The sequence below is a fragment of the Cnephaeus nilssonii genome (genome assembly GCF_951640355.1).
Source record: "Cnephaeus nilssonii genome assembly, chromosome: 2".
Classification (NCBI taxonomy): domain Eukaryota; kingdom Metazoa; phylum Chordata; class Mammalia; order Chiroptera; family Vespertilionidae; genus Cnephaeus; species Cnephaeus nilssonii.
The window spans coordinates 45,586,206-45,608,115 of NC_137073.1; the positions used below are offsets into that span (position 1 = coordinate 45,586,206).

Here is a 21,910-nt window from a genome sequence, read left to right on the forward strand (position 1 = left end):
TTTAATGTATACAAAACAAAATTGGATTAGAATTTGGTTATATATTACTGAAAGGCAAATTACCTCAAAATGTAGTGGCTTACAACAATAAGTAATTAATTCTTATGGTTTTGTTGGTTGACTAGGAACACTGGAATCTCTCATGGTAGCTGGGATTGGCAACATCTGAAGGATCAATGGGACTAGATGTCCAAGATAGGTTTTTTTTTTTTTTGTTTGTTTGTTTTTTAAGAGAGAGAGCGAAAGGAAAGGAGAGGGTTAGAGAGATAGAAACATCGATGAGAGAGAAACATCATTGATCGGCTGCAACCTGCATGCTCCCTATTGGGGATAGAGACCACAACTTGGGCATGTGCCCTGACCAGAATTGAACCATTGACCTCTTGGTTCCTGGGTATCATGATGCTCAACAACTGAGCAAAGATCAAATCCAGGCCATAGCCAGAAAAGCACCTTCCAAAGATGAAACCTAGAGTAACTGTAAACTACTTTTCAAAGAATCTCAGCAAGAGCTAAGGTGGTATATCAGCATATTTTATAGACAAAAGTCCTTCTAAGGATAATAAAGGTATTCCTCTCAGATCTCCTCAATCAAATGATAGAGATTTTATGAAGGGCTTATCTTCAAGAGATTTGTGAGTATGGCTTTTGTTTAATAGAGTGGACCCTAAGAGAATTCCAAGGAGGTCCTTACTATTCTTTAAGAAATGCTGCAGAAATATCCACTAGCTTGGATTGGGGGGGAAATGTTAAGAATGGGGACAGATCATATTTCCCCAGAATTCTGGCTAGAAGCAGTCTGAGAAAACTGGTTCGCTACCAGTACATGTTACCATTCATAAACAGTGAAATAGGAGCCTGAAATAGGAGTCCAGCTGACAGAGCCGAGAGCTACAGAGAATTATTTCTAGATCATGAGACCTAATCAAGAAACTTCCAACATTTGCCTGGCTAGATTTCAAAATTTCTATGTAGTAGTGATACCTTGTGCATTCCGCTTTCTGCCTTTTATAACAGGAATTTCTGTGGCAGTTATGCTAACCCTGTCCCTCTATTGCAATAGGTACATGTGGAAAGACAATTTATCTCATCAGTTGTGCAGGTCTACAGATAGAAGCTGTACTTAAGGAACACCACTCAAGGAACCTCTTCACACATGGAAATGATTTACATGATGATTCTGAATTTTGATCAGATGATGTAATATGATGTCATTTCCAGGATAGGAGATATCTGTGGTTTGCTCTCATGGATTGCTCATCTTAGAGGAAGCTGCTGCAATTTTGAGGAGCAGCTCTGTGGAGAGGCCCATGTGAAAAAGACCATGACCTGCCAATAACACATGGGTGAGCACTCAGTTAAGGTTAAAGTCAAGCTGTTGGGAATGGTGCAGTCTTATCTGAAGGCTCAATTAATCAGGTTCGGAGGGAATCCACTGCCATGCTGTAAATGTACTTCTGACTATAAGAAACTGCGTGATTATATGTGTTTGTTGTCTGAAGCCACAAAGTTTTAGAGTAATTTCTTATGTAGCAACAGGCAACTACTATGGATGTGAGAATGACAACCTACTAAGATGTTAGATGTGAAAGATAGTTTTGTTTCTTCTAGGAAAATCAGTTCTCTTTTTTCCTCTTTAAATATCTGGAGAAGAATTTGGCCAAATTCTATGTGGACATCAGGGTTTATTTAGAAGGAAAGGAAAGGATAGCACATTTTTTATCCCTTCTCCTTGAGATCAGGAGTTGGGAAGTTTTATTTGGATGTCCTTACATTATTCTATTCATGGCCCAGTGGCATTATATGCAACAGAGTTCCTGAATGTCTTGATAAGAATAGGGGGAATAAAGGCCAGTAGAGTGGTCAAGAGGAATAGGAATCAGTGTGCTTAGGTTACTAGAATGGTGGGTACTGGAAAGGGCCCCAGATCACCTCTCCTGGGAGAATATGAGAGAAATAAGTTCATCAGTAGTCATAAGCAAGGGTGTCATATTTTGGCACTCCTCACAATTAGAGGATTTAATTTTAGTTATTATGTTCAGGAAGCAACTTTAATAAGAGTGCCACACTGTAAATTGCTCATTACAGACAAGCTTGCCAGTGGATAGAGCACAGTCATCAGGGTATTACATTGTCAAATATTTTCCCCTCCCTTCCTTCCTCCCTCCCTCCCTCCCTCCCTTCCTCCCTCCCTCCCTCCCTCCCTCCCTCCCTCCCTCCCTCCCTCCCTCCCTCCCTCCCTCCCTCCCTTCCTTCCTTCTTTTTCCCTCCCTCTCTCCCTCCTTCCCTCCCTCCCTTCCTTCCCTCCAAATATTTTAGTGTCCAATATCTTATAGTTTCTGCTTTATAAACTGAAATAATTTCAAAGAGATCATATCAAGCCCTTGCCCGCATAAGGCTTTCTTACCTGTTAATGGATCTTATGCTCGAACTCTTTTTCTAAAAGAATCGGCTTGGACCCTCCACCACTCTTGACTTGTGAGGATGGCTAAAGGAAGAATCTAGACCAGTGATGGCGAACCTATGACACACGTGTCAGCACTGACACGCGTAGCCATTTCTGATGACACGTGGCCGCTGAGGCGGCCGCATGCCGAGGATGAAACATTTGCTGCTCCTGAGGATGAAACATTTGCGAAATAATGTTTTTTCCTCAAAGTGACACACTACCTGAGTTACACTCAGTCTTTTGGCGAAGTTTGACACACCAAGCTCAAAAGGTTGCCCATCACTGATCTAGACTTTCGATTCCAAGGTCAATGGTCAGTATGTCAAAGAGTGATTTGCACTGAACCTAAAACTGAAGAATTGCTACTTCTGTGGGTAAAATACAGGGGATTTTGGATTAACAACTGTGTTCAGCCACGGTCTGCTAAGACCAGTTTCCACTCAGCAGCCAATGGCCACTTTCATTGTCAAGACACTGAGATAGGATTAAGACAGGCTGTACTCTACAGAAATGTCCTAAGCACATAGGAATTGGTTGACATGGAAAGCATAGGAAATCGAGGCTTTGGGGGAAGCAGACTCATTTTGTTTTCATTTCTGTCTGGTGGGCTTCTGCATCTCATACTGGAAACTAAAGGCTGTAGATCAAACTGTAAAATGGTACATCCCAGTTATATAATTAATCATACTAAACGCTGATTCTGAAGCTGGAACAATTTCATTAAGATATTAAAATGCCCTCAACAAATATCCCCTTGATTAAATTAAATGATGCTTTAATGAGCATAAGTGAAACATTTTTTTGTAACTAAACATTTATTTTACAAGCACATTCACACACACACACAAACACACACTCACACACTCTTTAAGGTTAGGTTAAAAAGAAAGACTGTGATTACAGTGACAGGCAAAATATTTTTAAAATGTATACAAGTGCATTTTTAATCTTTTGAGTCAAATCCACATGCCAAATAATATTTGCAAGGCAAATGTTTTGCAAATGTTTATGTCCTTCTTCCACAGTTGTATAAGTGCTAGCCAAGGTTTAGCAACTGGCAACAGTTTGTGGAAATGTTAGCCAAGCAAGTATCCTGATGTCATTGGCCAAAGTAAATGCATGTGTCATTGTCAATGCTTAACATTACCATAAAGATATGTTTACCAGGGAGTAAACATCTGCAGTTGGGACCTACGGCATGTATGTGGCTGGATAAAATAAATGCTTGTTATTTTATTTTGCCATGATGTGAATGACAGCCATATTTTCATATTGTATAAAAAGTGTGAATAAAAGTTTAAGTTATATATAGCATGGATATTTGTTAATGACTCACTTAATTGGCTCATAGACTTTACAGTTAGTTGGCTTTAAGGAATTATTCCCCAAAGATATATTACTTTGATCACCATTCAACATGCTGGACAATTTGAGTATAATTTTTGCAATTAAGTATTTTTTATCTTCAAAATTGTTTTATAAGTTTTAGTAAAATATACCAATTTTGCACCATTTTACAATTCCTCTAAATTTTGTTCAAAGGATGGAATAATTCTTTGCTGTCTTTCCTTCATTTCCACTTTTGGAACATGAACATGATTGTAGAATTTAATACCTAGTATATTTAGTGAAATAGAACACTTTCTGAAGTTTTTATGTATTCTAAATGAGGATTGGGCAGTGATTCAATTTCCCTCCTCATTAACCAATCAAATTGTATACTATTTTAAAGGACAAGGCAATAGAAAATGCTATACTTTATAAAATATATAATATTTAAATTTCTGAAAGTTCATTTGCATGATGCATATGTTAAAGAGGACAGAAAATAGTTCAGGATTAACCACATCTCATGAATTTCTAACTATAACAAAATGAGCAAAATAGTACATTGATGGGATAGCCAATGCAATTTTAAGGCCATGATACTATTAGAAAAGGTACATCACTTTGTGGATTAGATATCCTTGTTTCATTTGTGTGGCAAAGTCCCCAAAGAGTTAAAATTTGCCAAAACCGGTTTGGTTCAGTGGATAGAGCGTCGGCCTGCAGACTGAAAGGTCCCAGGTTCGATTCCGGTCAAGGGCATGTACCTTGGTTGCGGGCACATCCCCAATAGGGGGTGTGCAAGAGGCAGCTGATCGATGTTTCTAACTCTCTATCCCTCTCTCTTCCTCTCTGTAAAAAATCAATAAAATATATTAAAAAAAAAAAGAGTTAAAATTTACCTTAAAAGGAAGACTATCAATTTCTTGGCTGGTTTAGGAGATTTCCACATATCTGGACATTGAGCTCTTATTTTTTTTTTTCTATTTTAAAAGTACTTTCTGTCCCCTAAAGATAGGGAATCGGTAATATTACCATGGGTTACCTACATTTAGAATTATTAAGTCAGTTGCCAGTGTGTCCTACTTGGAGGAAATAACCTCTGCCAGCTCTAAGGTGGGAAAGCCCTTTGTCGGAAATATCTTTCTCTTGAAGTAGGCATTAAATCTGTTGATGTTAATGCCTCTTTTGATCCTAATAAATTATGACCCAAAAGGCCATAGTCTCTTCAACACATCCTCGTCCTTCAATTTCTGTTACCAAGGGTAGCCTAGGAATAGCACATCTAGCTCATCTAATGCTATTGAAACTCAGTGAAGGGTCAGGACTGAGAGCGAGTGATACCGGATTAATGTGCCACTAATTGCTCATTACTGGCTGACATGAAAAACAGTTGGACTGACAGTGCGTTGGCAGTTAAGCCTTCAGCTAAAGAAGCTTTCAGCTAAAAAGTTTAAAGCTGGATGACACCCGAGAGCCCTCAACTATGTCAGACTAGGAATGAACAAGGAGCATACAGATTCTCTGTGAATATGTATAATGCTTTCTGCTCATGCCTCCTTTATTTTGATAAGTTTAAGCCATCTTCCCTTCTACTTGGGAAGATTTAGACTAATGATACTCACCTATGTCTGAATAGGACATGAAATTTTTTGAAGTGGCAAGGGAAATTTTGTTCTACTGAACTCAATCTCATAATTATTAGAATCCCTTAGAACAATATTCATCCTGGGGATGTGCATCATGGTAGGAATCTTCTTACAAATATATTGCAAAAATCTGTATTTTCAGCTTTAGTGGGTTCATTTTATCATCATCTTCATCATTATCTTCATCATAATTATCACAGTGGATAACAAGGACCACATTAACGTAGGAGGGAAATATTTTACAAACAAAAAAGGACCAGAAAAATTTGACCGAGGACGTATTAATTTTGATCACCAGTGGAATCACAGTAGAGAGAATAGACCACGAAGTTCTGGCTAAAACATACTTGGGAAATCAGCCTTTATGCTACCTAAAAGAGAGAAGAATAAAGATGATGTGTTAAGTTGAAAAAATGTGTTCCTCTATGGAGATGGCTTCCATTAGAATGGGAACAAACACTTTGTAGGATCATTCAGCTGGTGCAGATTAGAACTCTTAACTGAATTCTGCACCTTGGAGATGCACAACTAGGTGTGCTGAGTAGATATTTAGGCAGACCTGGCCATTAAATAATGTGACCTTAGGCACTGTGTCAAAAATATTTTTGTCACAACTTGAAAGAGATTGCTGAGTGGGCATTGTGGCAATGACTCAGAGAGATAGTGTCTGGGAGATGGTGATGGATAAGAGCAGGAGAGAGGCAGTGCATAGCAGAAATGCAATGCCACTGTAGCCAGGACCATCCTCTTAATTTTCCAGGTTATCCAAGGCCCCGGCATTATGAGTGATTTGATGGGAAGGGAAAGGAGCCCATGTAATGCCTGAATTCAGGCCTCGTGACAACCTTGGTAAGGAGGCTATGAGAGCCAGATTAGCTTTACTTTAGAAAAATGGAAAACATTGGCATTTCTTGTTCTTTGAATATCACAGGGTAACTAGTACCTGTTATATTAACAGCAACAGCAATTTTATTAATTTCCTGTTATATGTTCATATGTATTTTATCTATAATCTTTGCAAAAACACTGTTAGGTAGATTGCATCAGTGGGGTCCCTCGGCCTTGTCTGTGCCCTCTTGCAATCTGGGACCCAACTGGTGCATGAGGTGCATGATCAGGGCTGGGGAAGGACCGCAAGAGGGCTCCAGGGCGTGTCTGGCCCATCTCGCCCAGTCCTGATCAGCCAGACCCCAGCAGCAAGCTAACCTACCAGTTGGAGCATCTACCCCCTGGTGGTCAGTGTGAATCATAGCAACCAGTTGACCGGTTGAACAGTCGCTTAGGCTTTTATATATATATATATATATATATATATATATATATATATATATATATATATATATATATATAGTAATACTCATAATTATGTCAGTACTATAGTTAATTAATCATTTGTTCATTTGGCAAAGATTTATTGTTTGCCTACTATGTGTCAAGCACTGCTGTAGATGTTGGGAATAAACAGAAACAAGGTCCCAGCTGTATATAATTGAAGACACTAAGCCAGATACATCAATGTCAAGAACCATATACTACTCATCCTCTTATTCCAAGGTGATCAGAGGTAGAATAAGGTAACTAACATTTGTTGTACACTTACTTTGTTCATTGATAGCATTTCTACATTGTCTTAGTTAGGGTTCTAATTACAAAGAATGCAGCTTTAGCAGGAAGGGGGTATATTGGAAGGACTTCAGATAGCCCTAGTAATCTAGGGACTGGAACTGAGGGAACTCAGTCTCTCTCCAACCATCCATTATATTAGCTTTATTAGTTCCTCCTACGCACAGAAATTCTCTACTTGGTGGGGCATTTTTACCAGCATAGCTGTATTTGCTATCTTCAAGCTTCATGATCAGATAGGCAAACAGACATTCGCCCCAGCTGTAGTTGTAAAAATGCTGAGAAGGACTGTGATTGCCTGACAGAGGATAAATACCCAACCCTGGAAGTTCACCAGGAGGATGAGGTCACTCTAATTGGTCTAGATTGGATCTAGTGATTGTTCCTATGTTCAGCACATAGGGCTACCTCTCAGTAGAAGACAGAGCCTGGAGTGGACATATGCCAGGCATGCCAACACAGCTACCACACATAATTCTTACAACACTCTCAGAAAAATATATCATGTTCCACATTTAAAAAAGAAGCTTAATTTTGTCTCAAAGACATTAAATAAGCTATCTATATTCACTCAGTTTATGGAGGTGTGATCCAAACCCTGTTCTGATTGCTAGAAATCTGGTGTTCTTTTTGCTATGCCATACTATTTCCATGATGCCTGGAACATGAGAGCTCCTAAGAAATATTCACTGAATAAATACATGAGTGTCAAACTTTGTGTAATTAGGATAATCCAAAAGAACCTGTACCACTTTTACCCAGAATTTAAATTGGAATATATGTAATCTTATGAATTTTGCAATTTGAAATGAAAATACTTAACAAGCTAATGTACAAATATGCATATGGAAAAACTGTGATATTCTTGGGCAACTATGAATATGAAAGTACAAATATAATTATTTTGGTTCCCATGCAATAAAAGTACTATTTAAAATTATTTACTTAGAGAAGACTTTACAAAAAAGTTTGGAAAATTGCCCAAATCACTTTTATTTTGACAGAATGAGTCAGCTAAATTATTCCTTTGGCATATTGAGAGGCATTTTCTCATTAAAATGGTTTCTAATGGTTAATTGGGACATTTGCCATCATTGTTTGAACCGCTTTGTACCTTCTTAGCTTGTGTCTTATGGTGGTGACATTTGTAGGTTAGTTCTGACTGAATGGCAGCTGTTGCTTGTCATTGGCCATATGTGAGGATCAGCAGATGTCCTAACTGTTGACTGCAGAAGGTTATCTAAGGTGTTTGTGTGTGCCTTTCAATAGGTGTGTTCCTGAGAAACACTACAAAAACCCAGCTCCATTCAGGTGGTGTAGCCAAGAATCACCTTACAGAACTGGTGGGCATGCTGGCAGTAAAGGGAGGGCAGTGACAGAATGCAAGCAGGATCAGGAGCAGACACTCCTTGTGGAATGTCTTCGAGCACCCAAGCCAAGTTATTTTTTTCCTGCCTTCCTGTAATGTATCATATCAGAAGGCAGCACAGTCTTCTGCAAAGGGCCCTTCTTATAAAGCCTAATATATTTCAGGCTTTTTGGGACATAGAGGCTCTGTTGCAGCTACTTATCTCTGCTGTTGTAGTGAAAAACAGCCATAGACATTGCATAAACAAATACTTATGGCTGTGTCCTCAAAATATTAATTTACAAAAAACTGGTAGGAGACAATATTTGGCTTGCAAGCCACAGTTTGCTGGCACCTGACTTATACATAGGCTATTATTTCATCCAAGTCACCTATGTACATCTATGGAAGTATTTATATGCACAATGCTCTGGGTTAGCTAGAGAAAAGAATCTGATATCAGTAGTTTGGGGGTCTATAAATCTAATATGAAAAAATGGGAAAAAGCCATAATATTTTATATCAAATACAAGCAAAGCTTTCTAGGAGTTTATGGGAGAGACCTCTTATAGCGGGTATGGTCATATGAGAAAGAATCTAAACAGACACCTGAACAGATTGTAAAAGAAGACTATAATGAGTACTAAATATATAGGGGATAACAAGGAACAAAAGTAGAAAAGCGGAAAAGTAAGAACATTATTAAGGAACAGTTATTATGACTTGAATCTTGAACAATATGAATAAGTTTGGGTTCAGATTGTATAGGGCCTTGAGTGTTATGCTAAGGTTGTTTTCATTTTTAAGAAATGAAGGGCTGTAAGGCTTAGAAATGTAAGAGGAGTGATGTGAGCTTTATAGCAAAAAGATGAATATATGTACTAGTATATAGTTTGGATTGGAGGGTAGAGAGGTTGGAAGTAAGACTAGTTGGGAAGTAATTGGAATTGTCCAAATGAATAGAGTAAACACTTGGATCAAAATGTAGGAAAGCAGAAGTGAGGCTATCTATCTATCTATCCTCTCTAATAAAATGGTAATATGCAAATTAACCATCACTCTGCTACACAAGCCACGCCCACCAGTCAAATCAGGGCGAGTATGAAAATTAACCCCAGCCAAGATGGCTACCATTGGGTTTCCCTGGCAACAGAAGAAGCCAAGCTTTCCACACACTCTGGCGGGCCCAGGCCTCCACTCAAGGCTACAAAGTTTCAATTGTAGAAGGTAAATTCCAGATACCAGGGCCTCTGCTTGGGTCACCAGGGGCGTGGCTGGCCTGCAAACCACCACAGGCCCCTCACCCAGGCCGATGCCCAAGGGAACCCCACCCTGATCCAGGACACCCTTCAGGGCAAACCAGCTGGCCCCCACCCGTGCACCAGGCCTCTATCCTCCTATCTAATACAAGAGTAATATGCAGATTGACCATCAATCCAACACACAATATGGCTGCCCCCATGTGGTCAAAGATCCTTCCCCCATGTGGACACAAGATGGCCACCACAAGATGGCCAGCAGGGGAGGGCCGTTGGGAGGCACCAGGCCTGCACAGGAGGGCAGTTGGAGGCAAAAAACCCTGCAGGGGATGGCAGTTAGGGGTGACCAGGCCAGCAGAGGAGGGAAGTTGGGGGCAAACAGGCTGGCAGGGGAGCACTTAGACATCAATCAGGCTGGCATGGGAGTGGTTAGGGGGTGATCAGGCTGGCAGGCAGAAGTGGTTAGGGACAATCAGGAAGGCAGGCAGGCAAGCAGTTGGGAGCCAGCAGTCCTGGATTGTGAGAGGGATCCCAGTTTGGAGAGGGTGCAGGCTGGGCTGAGGGACATCCCCCCTCCGTGCATGAATTTCGTGCACCGAGCCTCTAGTATATATATAAAACCCTAATATGCAAATAGACCAGATGGTGGAACAACTGAACAACTGGTCGCTATGACGTGCAATGACTACTAGTGGGCACACGCAGAACATGGCAGGCATAGGCCATGGCAGAATGGTGGAGCAGGTGAGCGGGGTCACCAGACCAAGGCAGGGCGCTGGTCGCTGTCATCGGGGCGAGCCTATGGTGGTTACTGAAAATTCTTTGCTCCCATGTGCTGTGGTTTCACTGGGCGCTCGCACCTGCTGCTGGTGCTGGCCCCACTCGCACCTGCTGCTGGTACCCAGCGCCGGTCTCGAATGCTAAGTGCCCTCAGTGGGTAGGAGCAGTGGCTGCCAGTCCCGATTGCCCCTGAGGGCTTCACCACCTCCCCCTGCTCCTGAGGGGCGATCAGGGCAGCAGCCACCACTTGCACCTGCTGACAGCACTGACCCCACTTGCTGCTGGTGCCAGCCCAATTGCTCTGCGCTGTCACCGAGGGTGAGTGGGGATGGCGCCATCAGTGCATGGGAGCAACAGCAGTGGGAGCAGGGCTGCTGGCAGACAGGGGAACTGGGGCCGTGACAGGAGGAGCAGGGTGAGGGCGCGGAGGATGAGCCGAGACCCACCCCTTTGCCCACCACAGCCTCGTGGCCCACAGTTCCTTTCAAGGTGCACTGGGCCCATAGTATATATTTAGTGTGGCAAAAAAAGTTTTATAGTTCTTCATATGGAAATAATATAATAATACTTGAATAAACCGTGTTTTGTGTACCCATAGTTGTAAACCTACTTTTGCCTCATCCTGTTTGTGTGTGTGTGTGTAAGGATGCATATATATACATATATATATATTAGAGGCCTGATGCTCAAAATTCCTTCTCCGGGCTTCCCTCCAGCTGCCGGCAGCACCTGGGACTCAGGCACCTGGGACTCGGGCTTCCCTCTGGCCACCAGCAGGTACCCGGGACCCAGGCTTCCCTCTGGCCATTGGCAGGCATCCAGGACCTGGGCTTCCCTTGCAGCCCTGGCTTCATCTGGAAGGTCGTCCGGAAGGACGTCCAGTCTAATTAGCATATTATGCTTTTATTATTATAGATACATTCTTTTTAATACAAAATACATTTGATCATTAGAACGATTGAATATAGTGGGTCAAGAAAAGAAAAAAATCAGGAATAATTTTAGGGGATAATTTGGAGAAAAAGTACTCATATTTATATTTATTTATTTGTTTGTTTATTTATTTAATCCTTACCCAAGGATATTTTCCCATTGACTTTTAGAGAGAGTGGAAGGGAGGGGGAGAAACAGAGAGAGAGAAACATTTATTTGTTGCCCAACCAGGCCTGGGGATTGAGCCTGCAACCGAGGTATGTGCTCTCCTCTGGAATAGAACCTGGGACCCTTCAGTCTGTGAGTCGATGTTCTATCCACTGAGCCAAACCAGCTAGGGCATGTACTCATGTATTTTAAAAAATGCAGAAGTCAGGAGGTAGTGACAATTTTCACAGAAATATGACTAATTTAGACTTAAATATAGGTTACAAAATTAAAAATAAGGTAGACTCTAATGATTTTAGGTATTCTCTTCATGTCAAAAGTTTCTTACCACTGAAAATAACATAATGGGAATATGTAACTGAAATTGCCTGGCTCTTTTATATTAAACTAGAGGCCTGGTGCATGAAAATTCATGCACTCAGGGGCGGGGGTACCTCAGCCTGGCCTGCACCCTCTCAGAATCTGGGACCCTTCGGGTAGGGTCCCTAGGCCTGGCCTGAGATCAGGGCCTATAGGGGCTATCCTTCCCCCGGCTGCAGGCAACTGGGCCGACCCCCACCACTGCCACTGCTTGACATCTGTGCAATGCTACCTCCCCCTCCCCTGCCACAGGTGGTTTCCCTCTGCAGGTGACAGGTGTGGGGTGTGATGGCTTGGCTGGCCTTGGGCCTCCCTCTGCAGGGTGTTCTCTGGCCGCTGCACACCTGCTGCAGAGTCACCGCTGGTAGGCTGGGCCGCCCTCTTTCTTTGCTGGGGGGTGGGGCCAGCCCTGCGAGAGGCTGTCTGCCTACATGATCACCCCTAACCACTCTTCCTGCCTGCCTTATCACCACTAACTGCTTGCTGGGGGGTGAGGCCAGCCCTGCGAGGGGCCATTTGCCTACCTGATCGCTCCTAACCACTTGCCTGCCTGCCTGATTACCCATAACTGCTTGCTTGGGAGCAGGGCCAACCCAGTGAGGTGCCTTCTGCCTACCTGATTACCCCTAACCACTGGCCTGCCTTCCTGATTGCCCCTAACCACTAGTCTGCCTACCTGATCACCCCAACCACTCTGCCTGCTTGCCTGATCGCCCCTAACCACTTGCTTGGGGGTGGGGCCAGCCCAGCGAGGGACCGTGGTGGTTCTGGTCTCTGGTCATTCTGGTCATTACGCTTATGGTGGCTGGCCTTTTATTATATAGGATTACTATATCATGACTTATAATATCAGACTCTCAGTTACATTATCCTACCAATCTTATTGGATTAGCCATTAGTCACAAGGAGTAGTATTTCTCTTGTTTATTTTATGAAAATGTACATAGGAGAACAGATGTGATATGGAATATTGCAAGTAGAATTAAGCCATGATCTACATGTAATATATTTTATTAAATGTCAGCGATCATTGTTTTAAAGATTAATGACAGTATATTTCATTATTGATAGCCATCAAATGATATAAAATTATAAAAGCTACATCACTGTAAATTGTGTTTAATAAACTGAGGCATATGTTTTGATAAAAAACAAAAAGGAAACCAAGCTATATCATGAATCTCATAATTCCTGGTTGACATGGGAATAAAATGCTAAATTGGATTATTAGAACCTATGTTTTTATTTAGAAGTCATTGATAATGTCATTTGGTAATCAAATTTAATTCTAAATTGACATTTAGGGACACTTGTATTTTTCAAGAGACAAAAGGATATTGGTTAATGAGGGATAACATACACAAATCATTTTAAACACTTGGACTGCTTAATTTGTAACATTTAAATTGCATGTGTTTTTTAAGAGGTTTGCAGACTTAGATGTAAAAATTCTATGACCACTTCAGTGTTGTAAATGAGCTCTAATAGAATCTACATTTTGTACAGTGAGGCTTTGCTATAGATTATTGTAATGAATCAGGTGCCTAGTTTTCCCCGGAATCTCAAAAGAAGCAGCATTTGAGGTACATGAGGGAAGCTCTGTATCCACTCCCTAGTTCAGGTGCTTTGTTCTGTGACTATTCAAGCCTATAGAATTGGGATATACATGGGAGGTGTAGAGAATTTTAATTTGCATCTGAAGATTGACAAACAATGCATTGGTGAAAATAGCAGAATTTTCTTCTGAATTCAGTAATGAGTTCTTAAGACAATGAAATCTTCATTAGGGGATGGTTTAAAAAGTGATCAGCCCTGATACTCAACAAACTTGCTATAAAGGAAAAGGGCAAGAATACTATGGTGACACTCCCTTCTTCTCAGTTAGGAAGATTGAAAGACACCAACTTAGGGGTGTCTTTTGTTCATGTGTATAAAGATATAGAGAACATTTGTTTCATGAGTATTCTTCAATAGAGTACATTAAGGATTTTTAAAATACACATTTTGAAAGTCCTGGATGTCTGGATGGCTGATTCAGTGATAAGGCGCCAAAGGTCAAGTAAAGTAACAAAAGGGGGCCATTAAAGTGTCCTCGGAGAAGGATGGGTCTTAAAGTTGAAGTTTCCTCGCTTTGCACATTACTGTGATGGATTTGGATATACAAGCCTGGAGGTAGATACTGCAGTGGAATTTAACTGCACTATGTAATAAGGATGGAGACTTCCCAAGGGAACATGGAGGGCAGAGGCAGGAGGCTAGATCCTTTGTAAGCAAAAAGTTTGTAGAAGAAAAAACACACCCAGGGCTGAATAAGGACTTGAATCTAGGGGAAACAGAATTATTTACTAGGAATTGGAATTAAAATATTCTTGTGATTCTGCAGTTGCAAAGACTATTAAAATCACAACATGCTTCCTGGGTTGGATTTCTTGTGAGCATGACAAAGGGGGCACATTTTCTCTGCAGGTTGGTGTGGGGCCTGGCAGGAGTCATCATGCATGAGTGGGTGGATAATAAACCTGAGCTACAAATAGTATTTACTACTTTGCTTGATTTACTTGAAATAAAATCCTGGGAAAACTTACTAGATTAAAAACTCAAGTATGGGATGCTAAACACCGATAAATGCAGTCCTAATTCTTCCAATTCAAAGACATTGCATCACCCAACAAACAATATATAACTGTTCCCAGTGCAAGAACTGCACTTGAGTAAGTACAGAGGAGGTTTTATTCTCTATGGATGTTATTAATCTAATTCCTAATGAGAAAGTAGCTTCTACATTTGGGCAAATAGGGGATGGTTTAAAAAGTGATCAGCCCTGATACTCAAGAAGACTCTACCATGGGAAGCTCCTAACTTTTTTTTCCTTTTTAATCCAAGGTTTTGAATTTAATTCTTACTCGGCTCAATCAGATCCCTAAGTCAGTCTCGTGTGCAGGGGAGCCACGGAAGTTTCAGTTGTGTTTAGTAAAATATTTCTTCTTTGAGGATCCAAGATTCAGCCAGGTTGGGAACAAAGTAATTGAGTAGTCTCCAGCCTTGTAAGCCAGGACCTGAAGTTGTGATTTTAGAGTAGGTAGGCTTGCAGAAGCACGAGTGTCTCAAGTTAATCCAGAGTGGTTTCTGCTTCTATCAACCTACCTGCTGTGTTTGACATGGTGTTCTGATTTAAGGGAACATTCAAAGGTAAAGGGTGGGTCTGCCAAAATAAGAACTGATCAAAAATAGATGGATGTAGGTCTTCATGGGCACATATGAAATGCAGGCAAGGCAAGGGCAGAAAACTCAAGTGAGGAGAGGAAATTAGCTACTGATTTATCAGGCTATGGAAATAGGATAGGAAAGATAGGGGTGCAGATGGCAAGACAGACTCTGGAAACACATCCTGGCCTGGGCAGAAAGACTGTCAAGATAAGAAAAGCTGCGTCCTTCATATACACTAACTGCACAGTCCTGTGGAGCTGGAGATATAATGGATAATACTGTCTGCACATTTCCTCAGTATATCATGAGGTGCCCTTAGCCTAGAAACCAGGAATTGGTATATTAAGGCTTAGTCAATCAAACTTTCTAAGTTTACTACATGGCACAACCCAGTTAAAATTTATGTGTATGTTGGTGGGAGTTTTTCAAGTAACCAAGGGACAGTGGTGACAACATAGTCAAATTTGTGCCCTGGCAACAGTCAACCATCCTCATATTGTCTTTCACTGCTTATTTGTCTTTGTGTTGGCTGTATTATAATAAAGATTAGCCAGTGACCCTAGAGATTTGGACATTAGGAGATTCAAGCAACATACTCAGAACCAAGTACTGACTATCCTTGGGAGGGGAGCATAACACTCGCATATTTCACATCCTAACCACAAAAGCAGTCACTGTTTTAAAAGCAAGCAATTGTATTAGTTTTATCTGGTTTTATCAAATATGGCATGCATGGAGACTGAGCTCAGATTATGTTCAGCCTCTTGAATTTTTCTGAGTAATTTGGGTAAGCATCGAATTAAGTGCAGCTTCATTAATAACTGCAGCAGCCACTGCTGCCTCTAGGGTAGTTACACTAAATGTATTTACATATAAAAGTGATTATTCTGTAGTCTCTATGGAGATATGGAAGCTGCATGGCTAATTCAAGCCATTAAGACCTGCACTGGATGGAGGTAGTGTGATCCTGAGCTATTTCAGGACTCAGAAAGAAACTTGGAATTACATTTTAGTGTTGACAAGTAAATGCTACTGTTATTTCACATTTGATAATATCTTTAGCAAAAGTGGGTGTACTTTGTTAAAATACTAGAGGCCCAGTGCACAAAATTTGTGTACTGGTAGGGTCCTAGCAGCTGTTGGTCATGGCCTCCCTCCCTTCCCCAGGTCGGCCCCGCCCCCTGGACAAACTCCCCACAACTCCCGGTTGAGGGGACAATTTGCATACTACACTTTTATTATATAGGATGGTGTCTTGTAATTTGAACAATGAAAAACACTGCTTTACTATTTTCCCAGTCTCCAACTCATATTATTTAAGAGAAGGCATGTGAAGGATGACATAATTGATTAGGAAAGTAACTGGCACTTGAATACAAGTGGCCTCTTTCTGTCAAGAATGGAGTTCATTATTTGCCATTGTGCGAAAAATGACATGAAGCCAATAAAGCACTTTGAGCAATTTTTCAATCATTCCTTAACAAGTATATAGTTTCTGTATGTGATCCAGTGCCAAGAGACTGCCAGGATATATGTGCTACTTGAAAATCTATTAGATGTAAAAAAAATTTTTATTTTTCTGACTCATGCTTGTTCTTTTCTAATTTTCTTTGTTTTAGAGTTCTAAACTAATGAAGACACCTAAGCCAGTAGAATTTCTATTGCTCTACAAAAACTGATGCTTTATACAAAAATACTACTAGATTTGAACAAATATAACATTGCTAATGCTATTCAAAATATCCAGTTTTGTGCTTCATCCCCTAGTAGTAGTGCCCTTTGGAATATGAATAAATCCTGAGCTATCTATATTCCTGAAAGTCTGAGGGCTGTTTTATTTACTTTCTTTGGGTCTGTAACATCTTTCTGAACTTTGCTTATTAACCATCGGGAAAGTGTATGCCATGCGTTATTCTGTCCAGTGAAACAGATTTACTGGACAAAATAACCCTTTTTTGAAATAGTTAAGAAATAGCTTTAATCATGTAACAAGTGAGAGTGTATTTTACATTTAATAATTATTATATACCATACCAAGTTCTGGTAGTTTTTCCAACTTTATTTTTGTTTTCTTCATAGCATTTAAAAATTACATGGAGCTAATTTTAAAAGAGTCAGAAAAAGGGCCACTTTTTATATACTGTTGATGTTGACTTAATTTGTTTCTCTCATGACATATTTGAATGCATTGATTATGGTTTAATTCCACTTATAAAATAAGTATAACAGAAGCAGAGTAATATAATTTAATTATTCCTATGACATTGATAGTTACTGTGTACATACATTTAAAAACAAGAACACTTGCCCTGGGTAGGTAGCTCTGTTGGCTAGAGCATAGTCCCGATATGCCAAGGTTGTGGGTCTGATCTCAGAGTAGAGCACATACAAGAACCAACCAATGAATGCATAAATAAGTGGAACAACAAACATCTCTCTCTCTCTCTCTCTCTTCCTCCCTCCCTCCCTCCCTCCCTCTCTCTCTCTCTCTCTCTCCCTCCTTCTCTCCCCCTCTCTCCTTCTTTCTCTATCTCTCTAAGAAGTAAAAACCAAAAAAAAAATAAAGACAAGAAAGCTCGTCCAATGTAGATTTGACACTGCAGAGAAAAAAATCTTTGATATCATATGTACTATTTTCTCCAAACAAAAATAACTGTTTACACACACATATCATAGTTGTGGGCTAAAATCCAGGTGATTGCAGGGCTGTGTTCCTTTCTGGAGACTCCAGGGGAAAATCCATCAACTTCTAAAGGCTGTCCTCATTCCTGGACTCATAGCTCCCTTCATCTTCAAAGCCAGCAACAGCTGGTTAAACTTTCTCACACTGTAGACTGACAACTGACTCTTTTTTTCCCCTTCTACTTCCACTTTTAAGGGCTCTTGTAATTACATTGGGCCAAACTAGATAATCCAAGATAAAACTCCCTGTTTTGAGGTTACCTAATTAGCATCTGTGACTTTATTTCCTCCATGCCATGTAATATAGCCTAGTCATAGGTTCTGAGCATTAGGGCACGGGCATCTTTGCAGGGGCCATTATTCTGCCTACCACATGGGCCATCTAGATTTTTATTTAAGGTTATTTTTTTTCCAAGCCAAACTGTATCCAGCTTTATTAAAGATACTTTTCATAAACAATCATGGTATTTCAAGCAGGACATGGGCAGACAATCATTAACAGTATACAACAACTTTCAAACTCCCTTCTTCAATGAACTACCAAAATCAGAAAGCCACTATAAAACCCAATGAAGTCTTCATCTGATGCTCTGAACAGGGAAAACTTAGAGTGAGGGTTGACATTTCACATTAAGCATGTTGTTTAACAACTTTTCACAAGCCGACCCTCACGTTTAGGAAATGAAATGAAAATGGCAGAGAATATCAATCTGTAGATCCACAGTCTAAAAAGGCACTGCTGCTCTTTTGAGGGAGGCCATCTCAGTGGTGTCACTGGAAAGTCCAGATTGCCCAACATACTGGAAACCAATTTTTTTGGGTCAGGTCCCAAAAGGTCTCTGGGCTTAAGAGAGCCAAAGCCTATGCTTAAAGTGGAGAGGAAGAAAAGGACATAAAAACGAATTTTATTTTTCCCACATGACAAGGTGTTTGTGCCAAGATGGCCAATGTGTGTCAACATCAAGAGATCCCTCCTCCCAGGAACCAAGAGGAAGTTTCTCAAAACTAGAAGGGGAAAGGTGTTTCCCCCCCATGTCAGTCCAGCTTTGGAGACATTCTGTTAGTACTTTAGTACTATATGTCCTTCCCCCCTACCCACCCCCTAATAACAATGAAGTGTTCTGTGTGCTAACAGCATAGCTTTTAAAAAAAAGAAAACAAAATTCTGCATTTTTATAAAACTTAATAAAAAATAGTATTTCAAACTGTACAGTCACCAGATATACACAGTTATCAAAAATGCACACACTTCACTTGGCATCTCCAGCACCTTCAGCTTTCTGTGCCTGGTTTGTTTTGGCATCTCTGTTTCCTGCAGGGTTATTCCATCTTTGCCAGCATCAGCTTTCCCTTTTCCCTTTCGGTACCTTCTCTCCCTTCTTTGCAGGGGCCTTTTTAGGCTTGGGCTCTGGCTTTGGAGGAGCGGGTTTAGCTGATAACCTGGCGGATCTCCTCTGTGGTTCGTCCTTCACCTTGGCTTTATCTCCTTTAGCATCCCCTTCAGCCTTTCTCTTGGGCGTGATGGCGATGGTGGCGGGAAGTCTGAGCAGGATGCAGGGATGCAGCAGCACGCAGGCTTTGCTGGGTCCAGGGGTCGTTCTCGCTGCCTCACACTGCTAGGGCTCCGGGGGGTTTATAAAGTTTTTATAGTGCTTAAGGTCATTACTTTACATTTCTAATTTTCATTCAGTTCTTTACATGTCTGATTTTTATTAAATGTGGAGTGTGGGGCCTGTGAAGTACTGGGTAAAGATTATCCTTTCACTTAAGTTTTTCTTCTTCTTCATTGAAACTTTATGGTTTATTGGCCAGAGGCATCCATGTAAAGGAAGTTAGGGATTCACCCAGGATCTGACTGTATGGCAGAATGGCGGGAGTTCTACTCATAGAGAGGAGGAGCCTTTTAGGTGCTGTTGATTTGGTTGAAGGGGTTGAAGAGTTTAGTTTGACATTGAACTTAAATTACCAAGTGGATTTTTTTTTCTTATGTAGGTAGACTTAGGAGAGAGAAATTTATGCTGAAGACAAAACTTTAGTTGTTCACATAGAGATGGTAATTAAAATCAGGAAAGTGGCAAAAGTCTTCTTAAGGGTACTTATGGAATAAAAAGGGGAGAAAAGTCCCATCAGGAAGTGAGCATGAAAGGGTTGGGCTCAGACTGATTTCTCTGCCAAGAGGTTGAGGAAGATTGACAGACGGGTACAGCAATAACATAACATGGTGGTATAGATGTCAGGATGGGAGTACCTCAGGAAGGTGGGGGCAATCTTAAGTAGTAAATGATACAGAAAGCTAATTAAGCTAAGACCTGAGAGAGGCAATTGAATTTAGCTAGAAGCTGATCACTTTGACAAGAGTTTGGTTCACACCCTGGTGAAAATATGAACCAGGTTTAAGTGTATTGTGGAGAGAGAAGAAGGTAAGCAGTTAACTGGAAAGCAATGGTTATTATCTGAAGGGGACAAGGAGAAAACATGGAGAAACTTTGGCACCTGACATGCTATGACAGAAGCCATCAGAGAGACTTGTGTTGAGAGTACAGGAAAAGGAAGAAATGGGAAGTAGCGACTTTGAATAGAAAAAAAGGATGTTTCAGCAAGGGATTATCATCAAACAGGAATATCTCTATCTTTGAAATCAGAATTTTAAGAAAAGGATAAGCAAAAATATAGCCACATATTTTTCTTTTGACAGTCTACAGTTTGAAAAATCACATTTGATTGCTTTCATTTTCTCTGTGAATAAGGAACAATGTCTTTGTAAGGAACATTTTTCTGCCAGTGAGGAATTGAATATGAAGGTGGAGGTGATGAGTTTGAGAGATTTCCGAAGAGTAAGTTTGAAGTAGCTGCTCATAATAAGAATGGGACAAGTCTTTTACAATATTTAAAACTCCTGTCAGTCTAGCAAATAAGCTCCTGAAACTCTTTTTCTCCCTTAAGATTTTAGTTTCCTTTGGCAGCTTGATTCATAAGAAGGTTGTGGTAGTGAGACTTCTAAGATGGCTCGAAGGGGTCCCCACTTGCTGATGTTCACAGCCTGTGTAATCCTGTTACCTTAAGTGTGGGCTGGACTTGCTTCTAACAAGTACAATATGTCAAAGGGATGGAATGCCACTTCTGAGATTAGGTTGTGAAAGACAGTGACTTCCATCTCGCTAGCATTTTCCCTCTCTCTCCCTCTCCACCCTTTGCTTGCTCACTCTGATGAAACCAGTTGCTATACTGTACGCTGCTCTTTGGAGAGAGAACTACATGGTGAAGAACCAAGGAGGGAGACCTCTGGATAATAAATGATGGAAAACTCAGGCCCTCAGTCCAACAGTTCACGGGGAACAGCCAAGTGAGTAAGCTTAGAAAAGGATCTTTTCCCAGTTGAACGTAAAAATGACAGCAGCTCTAGCTAGCTCCTTGATTGCTGCCTCGTGAGAACCCAGAGCCCGAGGACCAGCTAAACTGTGCTTGAATTCTTGACATACAGTGACATAATGAATATTGTTGTTTTAAGCCACTAAGTTTTGAAGTAATGTGTCATGCAGCTATAGATAACTAATGCAGACATCATGCCTTCTCTTAAGGATTTATCTTTGTTATCAATTGAGAACAAGGTATAAGCTGTATGGATGGTGATTTTAGAAGGAAGTTTCTTAAGAAAAAGTTCAATAAAATGTAAATGCTTCAGTTGATTAATCTAAGACTTGTTTGGAACTCTGGAAGATTAACCAGCAATCTTACTCTCCAATCTTTATGTGAGATGTGAGATTTATATTGAGCAGGGTGGTCCATATCACCTTTTGTTATCAGTAAAATGAAGACTCTCAAACCGTTAGAGTAAATCTGAACCATGGCTTCTTGTTCTCAATTAAGGACTTGAAGAGAGCTTATTTAAAGCAAGTTTTATCCTGATGGAAACGGAGATTAAACTCTAGACTCACAGAAACAATTTCTGAAAATAAATCCAGGAACACAGAGAGTTCTTCCCTCTGTATAGACAAGGGTTCACTGTATTCTTGACCAGATCATAGGGAACATGATTGGTTTATACAATACAGCTTACACCTCTCAACAAATCCAAGGTGTACATATCCTCCAAGAGAAGACACAGTGAACAGAAAATGAACTCAAG

At 40.6% G+C, this 21,910-nt stretch overlaps 1 pseudogene across 1 annotated transcript; it reads right to left on the reverse strand.

The window, feature by feature from the left end:
* Positions 1 to 19,034: 19,034 nt before the first annotated feature.
* On the reverse strand, positions 19,035 to 21,630 carry LOC307110719 (non-histone chromosomal protein HMG-17-like; annotated as a pseudogene). Its single transcript has 2 exons — positions 21,520 to 21,630; positions 19,035 to 19,400 (listed from the first exon to the last, which is right to left on the reverse strand). The product of its transcript is annotated as a non-histone chromosomal protein HMG-17-like (transcript).
* Between the last annotated feature and the right edge of the window lie 280 nt (positions 21,631 to 21,910).